Source organism: Phocoena phocoena, chromosome 17 (assembly GCF_963924675.1).
Source record: "Phocoena phocoena chromosome 17, mPhoPho1.1, whole genome shotgun sequence".
Lineage (NCBI taxonomy): Eukaryota > Metazoa > Chordata > Mammalia > Artiodactyla > Phocoenidae > Phocoena > Phocoena phocoena.
In genome coordinates this window covers 7,638,464-7,653,984 of record NC_089235.1, presented here as the reverse complement: position 1 = coordinate 7,653,984, position 15,521 = coordinate 7,638,464, and positions in this window count along the sequence as shown.

Genomic DNA, 15,521 nt, shown 5'->3' with positions numbered 1-15,521 from the left:
TTTAAAGTAACTTCGTGTTATAAAACTTGTTAACTACAGTATCATTTTATTGAGCACTGCTGGGTGAATGATGCGATTGTCATTGAAAGGCATCAATAATTGCAGCCATTCCTGGCAGTCACTGGAGCATTGTGCTCACAGATTGGAGTTGATATCTCATTGTACAAATTCAGGGACCCAGAAAATGCCCAGTTATTGAGCCTCTGCCCTGGGAGGACAATGTTCTATTCATGGAATCTGGGTGCAAGGTCACAGACAGAAATCTGAAGGAAGGATAAGATTCACATTTGCTTCGGGGTTTTGCTGAGGACCTCCCTGAAATTCAGTGTCTGGAAGGCATGGCGCTTCCCCCCCCCCCAGAGCATCCTACTACAGAATAATACTTCATAACGCAATGCAAAGGAGGCTATAAATAAATACAGCCCGTTCCAATTAGAAAGCTTTACACGCCTTCAGATGACATAAGCAAGCTTCCAAGAACACCTCTCTAGCAGACGTACCATTTTGGGGTGAGGAATGATGAGAAAAAAGGGAGAAGGGCAATGTGGCATAAAATTTATCTTCATGCTAGTCTCACTGAAACATTTGTGGTTTGCCTTTCCACGCATTCCAGAGTTGGAGGCTGTCAGGGATAATCAGCCGTTCCCATCACGGACACCCCATGGTTCTCCTTAATAGCTCTCTTTTATGTGCCATCAGTCCTCAAAAATATATTTAGAAAAGATTTATTTAGAAAGAGGCATAAAATAAAATCCATGTTGCAGTTGAGTATTACAAATGATTTCTGGACTCCATTCTGTGCCATCAGGCTCTCTGTAGAATTTTCATATAAAGTAAAAAATAAACTCTCAGCCAGCTTGAGAGAGAACTCCTTTGACAAAGGAAACAAGCGTATTTTTTTTTTTTTTTTTTTGCTGTACGCGGGCCTCTCACTGTTGTGGCCTCTCCCGTTGCGGAGCACAGGCTTCGGATGCGCAGGCCCAGCGGCCATGGCTCACGGGCCCAGCCGCTCCACGGCATGTGGGATTTTCCGAGACCGGGGAACAAACCCGTATCCCCTGCATCGGCAGGTGGAATCTCAACCACTGCGCCACCAGGGAATCCCCAAACCAGCTTATTCTATAAAGCCTCTCACAACATCGCATGAAGGCAGATCTCTCTGGATGCTGGAGTCCAGGAAAGCATCATTGCTCTCCTCAGGAAACATTGGGCAAAAACTGCACACCTGGTGATCTTTCCTGTGGAATTGAGGAGAGTTTGAATGTAAAGGAAAGAATGAGGTTAAACCAAGCATTGTCTCATTTTACCTACAGACTCTGAAAACCTCATACACAGACCTTGTCCTAAGATGACTTTGCAATTGTTTTGTTCATAAGTGATGTTAATATTTTATTTAATATGCAAAATCAATCCCTATGATATAGAGGAGTAACTAAACTCTGCTTCTTGAATTACCCTTTTCCTTTTCTTCTCATTAAATAAGCCATTCCCGCCCTCCTTACCCAGCCTCCCCCTTCACCCCTCCCGGCGCCCCCCTCACCAATCTGTATTACAACCTCTCAACAGTCACCTTAGCCTGGGACGTTTGAGCTGGTGTGTCCTATCCTGCAGACACGGTCTTCGGATGGCAGCGTTTGAACTTTATATGGAATATAAACAATAAAAATACTGAATTACTGTGTTTACATGTGAAACTAATATAATAGAGGAAGTCAACTATACTTTAATTCCAAACAAAAACAAACAAAACTTGCCCTCATTTTATATCCGTCTTCTACCAAGTTTGCCCTTTGGGATAGAGCTAACCTCTCCCAGAGGAGCAGGGCAAGCACCCGAGGTCTGGGTGCAGGTAACGCCCACAGGGGCTGTGGATGAACATGCGCCCTGGGGATGAAAAGGTAACCTTCACCTGTGCCCTGCTGCTGACTCTCTCTTCTTCTTCCTGGATTTAAAGACTTGAAAGTCCTGCTAAAACAGTGATGTGGTGAGTTTTGGGTTTTCCAGGCCCTTCACCACTGAGCATTTCCATGTTTCAGCTTTCATATAAAAAGTTGAAATTCTCACGTAATAATCACTATCATCAGTTGGCAATGAAGAACACTTGGGTGACCAGCCTCTTACTCCTTTCCACGGTAGGTCCCATACTTATTTTTCAAATGACAGCTTTCTAGTATAGAAAAGTCTGTTTATATTTGGAAAGAGGAAAATGTTCAGAGTTTTTGGAACCTAGGAAGATGTGCACCGTAAAATTTTTGTGGGTTCGTTTATTTACCTACACATTGAAACTTTTTCTTCTTTGTGATTTTGGAAACATGTTTTGATATCGTATCAATATCTTTTGTGAAGAAATAGCAATCTTCATAGAATTATCTATGGTTTATGTTTATGAACCAGGTTATTTTATAATTGGGAGCTGTTAGATTGTAATATATATATGAAATAATGTAAGGAAACTAGTTTCAAGACTATTGGACAATGGTGCTGAAACTAACATGCAATTATGTAAAAAAGATCATTGATAAGACTTTGTGTTAGACCAATAATAGGAGAGCTCTCACAAACCAAGATCCTTACCAAACCACAAAATTAAATGTAAAACATCTGCAACTTCAAGGTAATAAACATTTTTTTCAAGACAAGCAAAGGAACATGTTAGACTTTCCTAATGCCAGATTAAACTGAAGCTCAAAAATTATTTTTTCTCTGAGGACTTTTGTTATATTTGTCCATGTTTCACAAACTCTGCATCGTTAGGCTTGATTTACCTGTTCGAAGGAGATAGTCACACACTAACCAGGAGCTCCTAAAGCACTATTTTTTCCCTCAAATGCTTTGCTTATGTTATTTTGCTCTCCTTTGTTCCTAAGACTCAGCTTTCCTTTCAAAATTACACCCTCTTTTCTCTGTTGTGGTGTTCTGAGGATTAGAAGGCAAATGATCATTTACAAATTGAAGGTTAACAGAGAAATGTATTGTACTTGTGATTTGATGAGAAAAAACAAATCACAAAATGAGAACAAATAGCAGTATTATCCCATAGGAAAGAGCCTTGTGTATTGATCTATTATTTCCCAGCTTGAAATGTGCCACTATTGTAGTTCCACTTGATTATGAACCTTTTTATCACTTCCCCTGGTTGATTCAACTTGAGTGCTTCTGACATTTGCAAAGTTCCTCACATATTCTGCTGAGCAGCAGGGGAAACCTTGTTAATGAAGAAATAACAAGCTGAAGATTTGAATAAATATTTAGCCAATTGAAAGGAGGTATACAGTTAATTTTTTTTTTTTTAATGCTGACAACTGAGGAAGCTCACTAACATGCTTTGCTTGTGTTAGCTAAAAATGGGTTCTAGTGGAGTTTTTTACTGAACCACAGGGCATTTTCATTTCCTGATTCTATTATAAACTAAGTGGCCACCTGAACCTGCCAATGAACTTGTCCTATTGTATTTTTCTATTTTTAATCCTGAAGGAGTAAACACATTTCTCATCAGATGTGTTACAGAGTCCATTGGGGAGATTAATGAAGGTGCCATTGGATTATTACAGAACCATTCATTTATAAATGTGTCCTTTCTGAAAGGATACCATTAATAATAGAGTTTTCTTCATTCCACAAATCTATATTATAAAAGAGTGCGGCTATTTTTTTTTTTTGATACTTGCTACAGTGGCATGGAAACGATTTGGATTTTACGCCTGTTTAGGCTGTGTTTTCAGTCTTTATATATAGATTCTGGTCTCATAACCAAGGTGATGTTTTATGGGACTCATAGCAGTAGCTGTGAGTAAAAGCAGAATGGTTCCTTCAAGATTCAAGGATTAGTTACGAGTTCTGTGGCCTTGGTTTAGCTCTTCAAGGAATGGTTGCTGGTGGACATGGGCACCCATAGAAGCTCCTAAATTATATCCCACGGTGTCCTAATAGGTTCTGTCCCCTGGGAGAGAGCTTCCTGTGTGTGTGTGTGTGTGTGTGTGTGTGTGTGTGTGTGTGCGTGTGTGTGTGTTTTTAAGACGTGAATCTGTGAATCTATATATGCTTCTAGAGCATTTTTAGCCCACGTGATTTAATGTCCTGAGCTGAGAATATTTGAAGCTATCTTCCAGAGAACACTCCCAATACCAAAATCTTTGAAGAAAGCTCTTCTTTGAACAAATGTATTAAGAGCAGCTAAGGTTGGAGGGTAAACTTAGAATTCATATAGTCTAAGAACCCCAAGAGATGCTTGAATGCCTTCTAAAATATCCCGGCAAAGTCTCCAACTAAATAAATAACCCCAGGCACAAGGAGCAGATGTCTGTTTCTCAGAGAAGCCTACACAATTTTGCACGACCATTACTGTTGGAAAGTCCCTCTTTATACTAAAATTTACCTCTTCTTAACATTTACCGAGATCTTAGTTCTGTCTTTTGGGCATAGACAAAACAGGTATCCTCTTACTTTGCAAACTACCCCAACTAATACTTGAAAGTAGCAGTGATGTTCCTCTTTTATATACTAAATATCCTTTATTCCTTCTAGATCAGTGTTTCTAACTGCACTTACATGAGATTCATTGGGGGAGTTAAAATGCAGGTAGTTTCCCCAGAGTATTAGATTCAGTAGGTCTGTGTTTGAGTCCAGAATTCTACTCACCCAGGAAATGTTATTGGGTGACATTGTACTGTTATTATTCATGTTCTACAAATGAGGAAACTGAGGCAGAGACAGTGAGCAATTTGATCGGGGGCTCATTCTTGTGGCAGAGCTAGGATTTGAACTTCAGAACTTAACCGGTGGCTTTCACTGTCATCGGTATAAAAAGGGCATAAGATAGCAGTAAATAGTCAAGGATCTTGAATTATGGTATAAGAACTTTGGACTTAATCTACCAGTTATGAGTGGTAGTAATACAGTAATTATTTTTTAACATACTGAATATTTGTATTCACCATAATGCTTACTGAGGCAGTGTTTACTGAGCTTTCTTAGAACACAAATTCTGCAGGATTTTAATAATGTTGCTCAAAATAAGATAAAAACAAACAAAAAAGGAGAGATTTAGTCTTCATATAACTTTGTGGAATAGTAGGTTAAAAAAAGCTAAGTGGGTTTCTTAACTGTAGTGCTTATGAGAGACTTTAATATGTTCATATCTATTTTTACACTCAGAGCATAATATATTATGTGGGCTTATCAAATTTATTTGACAAATGAAGGCTTCTGTCTCTTTTCCTTTCTTTTTTAAAGGAAGATCTCCTGAGGGAAATATCTTAGAAAATTCTTTAAGGAATCCCTACTAAACTATGCATTGAACATTTGAACACAGAGCAGCCATAACTTCTGGTCACTTCCCTGGTTCTTTAGCTCCCAGTAGGTCCCCTACAAAAGTTAGTTTCCCAACAGCATTGAAGTAAGCATGGCTTTAGAGTTTCGAAAAAGTTACTTTACATTAAAAAGTGCACATAGGCAGCCTTGCAAGTCTTTGCGGTAGACTAGTCTGAAAGTATCTCGGAGAAGGAGAGCCACAGAAGTTGGCAGCGTTGTCCAGATGGAAATAAAAGATGAAGGGCAGGCAGTTCAGATCTCAGGCTGTTGCAGGCCTCCCAGCACAAGAAGATTAGAACGTGGTATTAAAGGAAATGGTGAAATAGCGGTGTATTTGAGACATATGAAAGATCACCAATGGGAAATAGTAAAGATTGGCTATTGGGAGTAAAGGAAGAAGAGCCGAGCAGGAATTCGGGGTCTCAAGACTGTAAGACTAGGGAAAAAATAGTAATGTTGATAGAAATAGGAGAGTTCGGCAAATTATACCAGATCCTGGGATGGGGTGAGGAGGAAAGGGAAGAAAGGATAAATGTTAATCGAGCACTTACAACGTGCTCAACATTTATTCCCCTCTGTCAAAATTGGTAAGGTTTTAAGGGGAAACCATTATATAAACCGAATTTCTCTGCTTGAAAGGAGTTGGCAGAGTCTTGAGTTCTACTTGGTTCCTTCTTAACTCTGCGGCTTAGCTGGCTCTGAGAGCCCCTGGCATTTCTCAGAGCACATCAGGAACATTGCTGATTAATTCCATCCCCACATGTTGAGCTTGAGGTGATGGCAGACTATTCAACTGTGAGATGTTCCGTTGTGAGTTGTGAGATCAAGAATTGGGTGCCTAAAATAGTGTGAGTCCAAATGGAGAGCCACTTACTGCTGTCAACATAAATATTCAGTAAATGCTCATATAAATACATTTCTTGTGAGAGCCTTGTATAGCAATGCTTTGAGAAATGGCATTTTAATATTGACACATGAGAGATTTAATATTTAAAGAGACAAAGCTCTTTTACATATGATTGAATATTTCTATATTCATACATATATGTATATATATATATATATATATATATTTTGCGGTACGTGGGCCTCTCACTGTTGTGGCCTCTCCCATTGTGGAGCACAGGTTCCGGACGCTCAGGCTCAGCGGCCATGGCTCACGGGCCCAGCCACTCCGCGGCACGTGGGATCCTCCCGGACCGGGGCACGAACCCACGTCCCCTGCATCGGCAGGCGGACTCTCAACCACTACGCCACCAGGGAAGCCCTATATATATATATATATATATATATATATATATATATTTGAATACATATGGCTGAATATTTCTCCGTCCTCATCCTCTCTAATTAATCCCAGACTTAATATATTGAAGAATACTTTGCCATGGGAGGAAGAACAATTATCACAGAAAAATTGCATTCCTCTAATGAAAGTGGATTTTGAGAGTTTGACCTACTGAATTCATATAAAGAAATGCTATCTATAAAATTCACATATTCCACTTCTCAGACTATGTATATGTCATATTAATGCCCAAACGAAAACACGAACTCTTACAGAAGAGTTTCAGTAAATGTCTCTTCCGCAATTTTGTTTTTAATTCACTGGAAGGTCAGGAATAATGGCAGTGTTTATCAGTTACACTTGGAGAGTGTATAAACTTTATATGTAAATGAATTTAATAGACTGTCTTAGAGGGTGCAGTGTTACTGGTTTAGTTTAATCTTGATGCTGGGAAGCAAATTTGGAGCTGTTGATGGATATCGTCCTTAGGTTCAATCATTGGCAGATGTTAACTAAACTATGCAAGCATCATTTGGCTACGGCAACCTGTTAGCTAGGGGGATTATCAGATTAAAAATGGAAGTACACTCATTACTAAATCAATTATGTGTCAACAATGCTTTCTGGGTCATGCATAATAAATATGAATATTATCTTGGATGAAAAAATTATTGGCTTCATGTAACATTGAGAAAAAGTTTTGACTTTCATCCTGTTCATAATCCTTGCTAGTGAAAATAATGTTACATCAGTGTTTTTCTAGTCTTATTAAGAGGCAATGTTGCTGTAATTCAGCGGAACTGAGTCAGTTCTTAAAATAGAGATGTTTTAGAGCAGAGAAAGACAATTTATCAGCCTTAATGGAAATGTCCTGTGAGACTTTCCAGCTTCCCTTGTTCAAAATTTGTGTTCATAAAACAGTCTCTGCTTTTATATAATTTGTTTTCCTTGGGGAAATGTATCTACCGGGATTGGGTTTGCAAATAGCCTCCATTCGTAAGCCAGGTAAACTTCGTAAACTATTGAAATTACATCTGGTTGACAATGTTGTCTTTTGTATGTTTACTTAGCCCTAGTGTTCCCTTTTAGCTTGATCAATAATGGATGTCCTTGAAAGTTGAGTTTGGGGCTCTGCAATCCTAAAGGCAGAGCCAGGAATTGTGCCTTTCTATCAAGGAGTAAAACACCGTGGGGGGCAGCCAGATGGTCTATCTTCCTGACATTTTTAAAGCATGTCAACACCGTTTGTCTTATCTGTGATTTACCGAAAAAAGAAGAGATGGATTTATGACATTTCTAATGCAACTCAGAATTGGGGGGTTTTCCGATTCTTTGTGCTGGCTGAGCTGAGGATCCTTTTACGGATCTATGGTGAGACCATCCCGTTGCTGAACCCGCCCCCTGGTAGTTAGCTCGCATGTATCCAGCTCACGCTGACGGGTGGCTTGGCCCTTTGACTTGTTTTGGCCAATAGAACATTAGCAAGTGAGATACAAGCGGAGCCCTGATAAACACTTGAACAATGGGTCTTGCCCACTTGGAAATCTATCTTTTGGAAGCCAGTAGCCATGCTGTAGGGAAGCTTGTGCTAGATTCAAACAGTGATAAGCCAAATGGTAAGAGGCCCTGGAGGGTGAGAGGCCATCTTGAAAATTCCAGCCCCAGCCATGGTCCCAGCTGAGAGTACTACGTGAGACACCTCAGTTCCATCCCTTGAAGCAGAAGATAAACCCACAAATTTATCTTGAGTGTAGTTTATGCACAGACTTGTGATAAATAAATCATATCCTTTTAAGCCAGTAAGTTTTGTTGAGTTGGTTTATTGTACAGCAGTAGATAAACAAACTAGGGTTCTTTTGCCATAGCTGTAGATCCCTTTATTGTACGTGTACCAGTATTGAATATTTGAAGGAAATGCTATCTAATTTCAGGGGATGTCTTAGTGAGTAGTACTTATCCAAAGTCCCTTAAGCCCATTTTTTTTTTTCCCCTCCTCTTTCCATACATGAATGGTATTGCACTGACATATGGTGGTAAAGACTAATTGTTCTGGATGTTTCATGGACTCTGATGAGCTCATCCAGTAGCACCTGTGAAACTGTTAAAATATGAAAGTGCACACGTAAGCGCAGAGAACTCCAGGGAACCAAAACTAATAAGGAAAAATGTTTCGTGAGGTGACAGCAGTGACGCTGACCCAAGTGTGTGCAGAGTACGAGGATCCCGTGGCCGGTGACTCTTATCTCCTAGTCAGTCTTGAGCTGCCGTGGACTCTGGGAAGATACAGTGTTATGGGAAGCCGGCTACCTCTCATCTCATCCTTTCTACTGGACCAGGGAAGAGCGGACGTGATACTCACGGGTGAAAATTTAACTCATGCTTCTTCCCTCATCTTGGGGGTATGAGGTTGTGAAATGTTCCTCAGTCCTCTCAGAGATTTGCCAAACCCTTTTAATGTGGGCAGAGGCTGCTGTGAGTGGGGTGAAGAGTGGGCGGGCAGTGGAAAATGAGAGCGTTTTCAGGTGCTGATTTCATTTGATGTTACCTTGCTTGTTTTGCTGTCATCAGCAGGAACCCATACTTTCAGGAAGCAATGCAGTAAGGCTGCTGCTAATGACTTGGCAGGCATGGCCACCTGACCCCGGCTTCTCACTGCCCTGGGCTCTACTCCCATGTAAATGAGGTTGTTTAGACTTGGGTCTAGGGTTTTGCCATTGGGAAGACCTTTTCTTTGCCAAGACAGATGATAGGCACAACTCAAATACTTTGGGGGCTCGAAAACACATACTGCATAAGAACTACAGATTTCCTCCTAGTGTTAATACTTCATCAGAGAAAAATAAATCATTATATTTTCGTTGTGTGTTTACCACCAAGATACATCGACACAACATCTATTGTAATAAATAGTGGGTGTTTATTTGTGCTCATGCTAAATCTAGAAAGGCAAAAACCACATTCTTCCAAGTAAAATGATTTTATCTGAACTTAGGATATTGAAGGAAACAGTACTTACCTTTTCAAGTTGAAGTAAATTTCTCTTAACATAATATATATTACAATAATAGCATCTAGTTAAGATTTCATTATGACATTTCAGTTCAATATAATACAAAATCCTTGCCATGTTTTTATAAAACATTACTCGGTATAAGATATTCACATTAACTACAATTGCTGAAATGACTGATGTTTAAATCTGGTGACAGTTTCTATCATTATTAAACTTCATTATAAAATAAAGTATGTGGGTGGAATAGTGGCTTGATGCTTTTGTAATTTGCTCTCTACCTTTTCAATGTACTTTTCAGTTACATCAATTGAATCATTTCATCTTATAGATGCAAAGATGAAGGAAAAGAACAAAAACATAGCCATTAACGGAAGCAGTGCAAATGGGCATAGTTAATGGAAACCATTTTGACATTTTGTATTTGATTCCATGGTGTACCTACTCAAACAATTTCTATGGCATATTAGAACAAAATGCTACATTGTGCTCTTCTCTAAGAATGCAAGTAATAGATTTCAAAAATTACCCTTTCACTGAAAGTATTATCTGCTGGAAATGAAGAAATGTTTTACATTATAAGAAGCTAATAGCAGCAAGAGGGAGCGATGGGCTGGCATGATAACGCAGGCAGGGGAGGGATTTGACTCTTTACTCTCCAAAATGCGTTCTTTCATTTTATAAAGCACAATAACAATATTCCTCATCCAATTCCTGGTCTCTAATTTTTTTTTTTTTTTACATCTTCTGACTGCATTGTTACTAATCCAAGTGAAGGTTTATGCTAGTTAAGATGGAGCCCAGATCTCTGTTTACTGCAGGACCAAAATGTAAAGCATAATAACTGCTTTTGAGTTATGTTCATTTTGGTTCTGAGAGAGAGGCTTGCTTTATAAAAATAAGTAGTAAGTTTTAAAAATTATGAGCATAGGAAAAATAGCTACTTGGTCCCTATTGTACAAACTGACAGACAGCTCATTTATTGGGGAACAAATATAGGTTCCATGAATTCTACTAAAGATGTGGCTCATGAGGGGTATCTTGATGTAGAACAGGAGAAAGGGCGCCTACACATTTGAGGGAGTAGCCCCAGAGGTGCGGGGTGTTTACACATTCCATATCCTTCATTAAAGTACTTTCACATAGAAAAAGCTTATTTGATTCCCATGACAGCTCTGTGAAGCCAGCACTGTTTCCTTCATTTTTCTCAGCTGAAAACTGAAACTCAGAGAGATTAAGTGATTTGCCCAAGTTCGCACAACGAATAAGAGACATAACCAGGAAACGAAGCTGCGGAAAAGTGGAGGCGGGGAGCAAAAAGGGGAAGTAAATCAATGCTACAAGGCCAAGTGAAAGAAGCCTTTTCTTTGGGTTGGGTGCGTTTTTACTCTGTAGGTTGACATTGATTTGAAGGCGGAAGCAAGAGTGGTTAGAGAGATGTCAGTGATAAACCCTGAAGACGGTTTTGTTTCAGTAACATGAATAGTATAAATTAAGCAGATAATAGGTGACTTGATATATGGTAGGTTCTAGCAGAACAAAATCTCAATCTCTGGCTCCTTGTATCCTGGGCATCTACTCTGCAGCTAACTGCACTGATGTGATAACACACACCACACACCATGGGCAAAACCCCAGTGAATCTCTGCCTTGGTGCCTTGGTAATTTGATGGAAAAGGGGCAGGCAGAAACCAGGTCAGAGCTACAGGGAAACCCAAAGACCTACTTCTGCAAAAGAGAAGGATGATACGCTTTATGGAGAGAAGGCAAAGGAGAGAAAGCCCATTGCAACATCCTTTCCACTACCTTCTATTCCATGTTTTTTCTTTTTCTTTTTCTTTTTTTTTTGCGGTACGCGGGCCTCTCACTGTTGTGGCCTCTCCCGTTGCGGAGCACAGCCTCCGGACGCGCAGGCTCAGCGGCCATGGCTCACGGGCCCAGCTGCACCGAGGCATGTGGGATCTTCCCGGACCGGTGCACCAACCCGCGTCCCCTGCATCGGCGGGTGGACTCTCAACCACTGCGCCGCCAGGGAAGCCCCCATGTTTTTTCTTGCAATAAACCTTGCAACCCAGGTTTCTAGCTCTTGCCCCACTGCAAGAACCAAATGAACACCAACAGTTCAGAAAGTCTCATGGTCCTGGTGATCAAGATGGGGGCCTTTTATGAAAATTCACCCTGCCGTATTGCTGGTCTAGTAGCTATAGGCTGGCTGGAAGCCTACAAGTTATGTAGAGGAAAATAAGAGGCCTGAATACTAAAAAATCCATTTCTTCAACTACGCTCCAATATAAAATAAAAATTAAAAAAATAAAACGTCCATTTCTGTGTTATCTGAGAGAAGAAAAATGATAAATGTCTACAAACACCCAAGGCATCCCAAATTTTTTTATATGAAAATAAAAATTAGTCAATTCATTGGTTATACTGGTCTTAAACATAAAGCAATGAAGTAATAGTATTAGCCTACTTAAAATTCGTAACCTTATTGTCCTGGCCAGTTCCTAAGAGAATTGAAACAACAGTGTGTATGTGTGTTTTGGGGGAAGGGATGTGTAGTGTGAATATTTTTCTTTAAAACTAGCTTCTTCCTTTGCAGGGAAAACGTATTCTTTTAGAGCAGTCATCAGGCCACTGCATGTTGGAAGAAAGCACATGGTAATGCACATTACTGTACTCAGTATACACCAACAGTGAGAGTTCCCTCCTAAATACCTTCAATTTAGAATAAATACATTAACAGCTAGTGTATTTCTTCTAGTTCAGAAGGCACAGTGATATTTCTGAGCTGTAACTCATCCTTGCAGCTTCTGTTTTTAAATTAGACATTCTTTCAATCTTGAAGTAAAGTTCGCTATCTCCAGAGAGGGCAGGCTCTGGTTTCTCTGTGAAGAAGCAGTTGCCACATTCTTTAGCAAGTCGAGGAACTGCTAAGGACTAATTTCCACGTGAGAGTATCTGCCGTAAGCTGCGGAGCTGGAGGCATCGGGGACTCACCATCAGTCAACTGAATAAGGGCGTTGCTGCCGAAGGGAAGCCTGGTGGCATCTGGGTACTAAGCCAGGGCACTGCAGCAATGCTACTGGTGGAAGCCAACACAGCAAATTACAAAGCGTCAGGCGAGATATGGACCTGTGTACTTCACGTTAGCGTGTGTACCTTGGGGAAGAGATGGAAGGTCTGAGCACGTGGTGGTCTTTAGAAGCTCAGTCCCAAGCACGTTAGACAGCAAGTGAGGAGGTACAGATTAACTTTGGACCCTCGTGTTTAGTAAGGGTTGAGGATACTCAGGGGCTTTCGGGACACTTAGGGGCTTGTCTCTTATTGGCTTATGGTCCGAAAGATACTAAGTTGGACTGTGGACTTTCTCAGACTGATAGACTACGGGCAGTCAACACAGTTGATCCTTTTGTAAAATGTGAACTATAGAAACACAGAAGGCTGATGTGCTCCTGCAGTTACACATTGAAGGTAGGGAACTGATTGGGACAGAGCTGTGGCAGGATTTTGACTTGATGGGCACTGCTCACCAGGACAATTACAAGGCCTGTAGAAGCTCTCTCCATGAGAAATTCAGGTGCTAGAGCTGCAAAAGGGATGCCTGGACCTCAGGTGCCCCAAGTGCTGGGAACAAGCTTTACTGGTTACCTAGGGCCACATATTGCATGCCTGATACAGGTAGACAGGTGGATACGTAGACACAGGGCCTTATTTAAGCGTATGCTTCTTTGTGACAATAATACTTCATATTATAATTGTTATTTGATAAACATATACACACATTTTGGTTATTTACATAGATTTATGCAAATAATGTGAGCCATGATGCACCTACAACTTACATTTGTACTTTTACCTGTGAAGGGACTGAAGTGTCACTGAAATGGTGAAACAGCACTTTTCTTGAGAGAAATGTGAAAAAAATACACTAGAAAAATCTGCCATTGGATTTCAGAGAAGATTTCTCTCTCAAACCGTGTAGTTTTCATCAAACGGTACTTTAAAATATGAACTATGTTACTTAAGCCAAGAAGCCATGTCTTAAGTTCTAGGCATATATATTGGTGACTATATACAATGAAGAAAAAACCCGCAAAAAGAATGATCACTTGATGTGTGAGTAGCTGAGATAGACAATGGCACCAGGTGGTGCCTTGGTGCATAATAATGAGAAGAGTATGTCAAAGCACAGCAGTCAATACCAAAGAGAAATCAACACATATTCAGCATCCTTACAGTGGTAAGCTGATTATCCACTTCAAGTAATTGAGGCAGCCAGAGGAATGTGTTCAGCAGCCTTTATTTTCCTCCTTTAGAAGGCAGAGCTGGGTATAAGGGTTAACTGGTGTCTTGTATTGCTCATCACTCCATACCTCAGTCATAGATTTCCAAGGAGAGAGATACTTTTTCCAGTGACTAACGCCTACATGGCTTCTATCATTGTTAAACTATGCTGTCAATGTAAAAGAAAGTAAAGAGTAATTTATGATTTTTTCAATTGCACACACATATACGTAAATACATATATACAAACATGAAACATAGAGACATGCTTATATATATACACACAAAAGACACCATTTACATCATTCGAAGAGTTCAGGTGCATGATTCTTTAAACAGACCCTTTTAGAACAGACTTTCCCATTTTACATCTCTACCTTTGAAGAGACAGCATGTCTATATGGCAGAAGGAGACTTAATGCCACTTGCTGAGCTATAACATGGGCTTGGATAACCCCACAATGAGGAGCTTTTCCAGCTGTCCAGGAGGATTAGAGAATGTTTATTACCCTTAAACCCTTGAAAACAACACGGTCATCTTTCTTGGGAAAACAATTTGTTACTTCATCACTCTATTTTGCCATTATGAAAGTTTGAAATTTCTAATGCGTAAGCTTACAAACTTTGTTGTTTCTCACCCTCTGGGGAAGCACCCTTCAGGAAAGAATACCATTATAACATGATTGCCTCAGCTTCCTGTTCACAAAAGGTGAAGTTCTCAGTTCCTTTAATAGCCCTTAGAAAATCCTTTGGAATCCCTTCTTCTTCAAGATTTTAATCTGAATCTTTTCTAAGTCTACATACCCATCTTAAGTCTCCATACCTTAGTACTCGACTCCTCCTTTAAGGGCCATTTTAAGTTGTACCTCCTCAACAGACCATTACCCTAAGAAATACCGATTTCTCATTCTTCTCAGAATACATCCTCATTAATGCATGCCAAGCACAATGTGCAGGTTTAAGAGCATAGCTTCTAATCAGCAGACGTGAGTTTGAATCCTGATTTTGCTCTTTGGACAAGCTGTGTAACATGTCTTAGCTTCCTTTCTTCCTTTTGTAGATCAGAGCAATTATATTGTTTGTGTAGGATAGTTGTATTACATGATCAAATGCAGGTGGAGCATTGGAGCCAGGATACATGATAAATGTTTTGTAAAAATTTCCTATCATTACTACCACATATGCATTGCACTTCTGTACTGCACAGATTTCCTTATGTGTGTGTATGCTTCATACTGTGGGTGTCCTGGAGCAGGACCCCATATGTGCATGCTATAGGGTCAAATATGACCAGGCTTATTTAGAAGAACGTGAGGCCCGTACCTCAAGCATCTTTTTTCATGAGTTTTCTAGGAGGTTCAAGGGAAGGAATGTACCTACGTGTGGTGGAAATCAAGGAGGAAAACTTGGTCGAAGAGGCAATTTTAAGTATGGCTTTTCTCGAAGGAAACTTTAGTCCAGAGCCCCAAGGTTTTTGCCTAAGACCTGGGAAAACAGCTGATAAAAGTAATAGGGGTGTGTCAAGAAAACCTCTAAAATACACTGAAGGCAAATGTCAGATGTTTTTGTGTCTTAGACTGCAGACTGTGATGTTACAGGGCTGAGAATATTTTTTGGTCTATTTTAGTG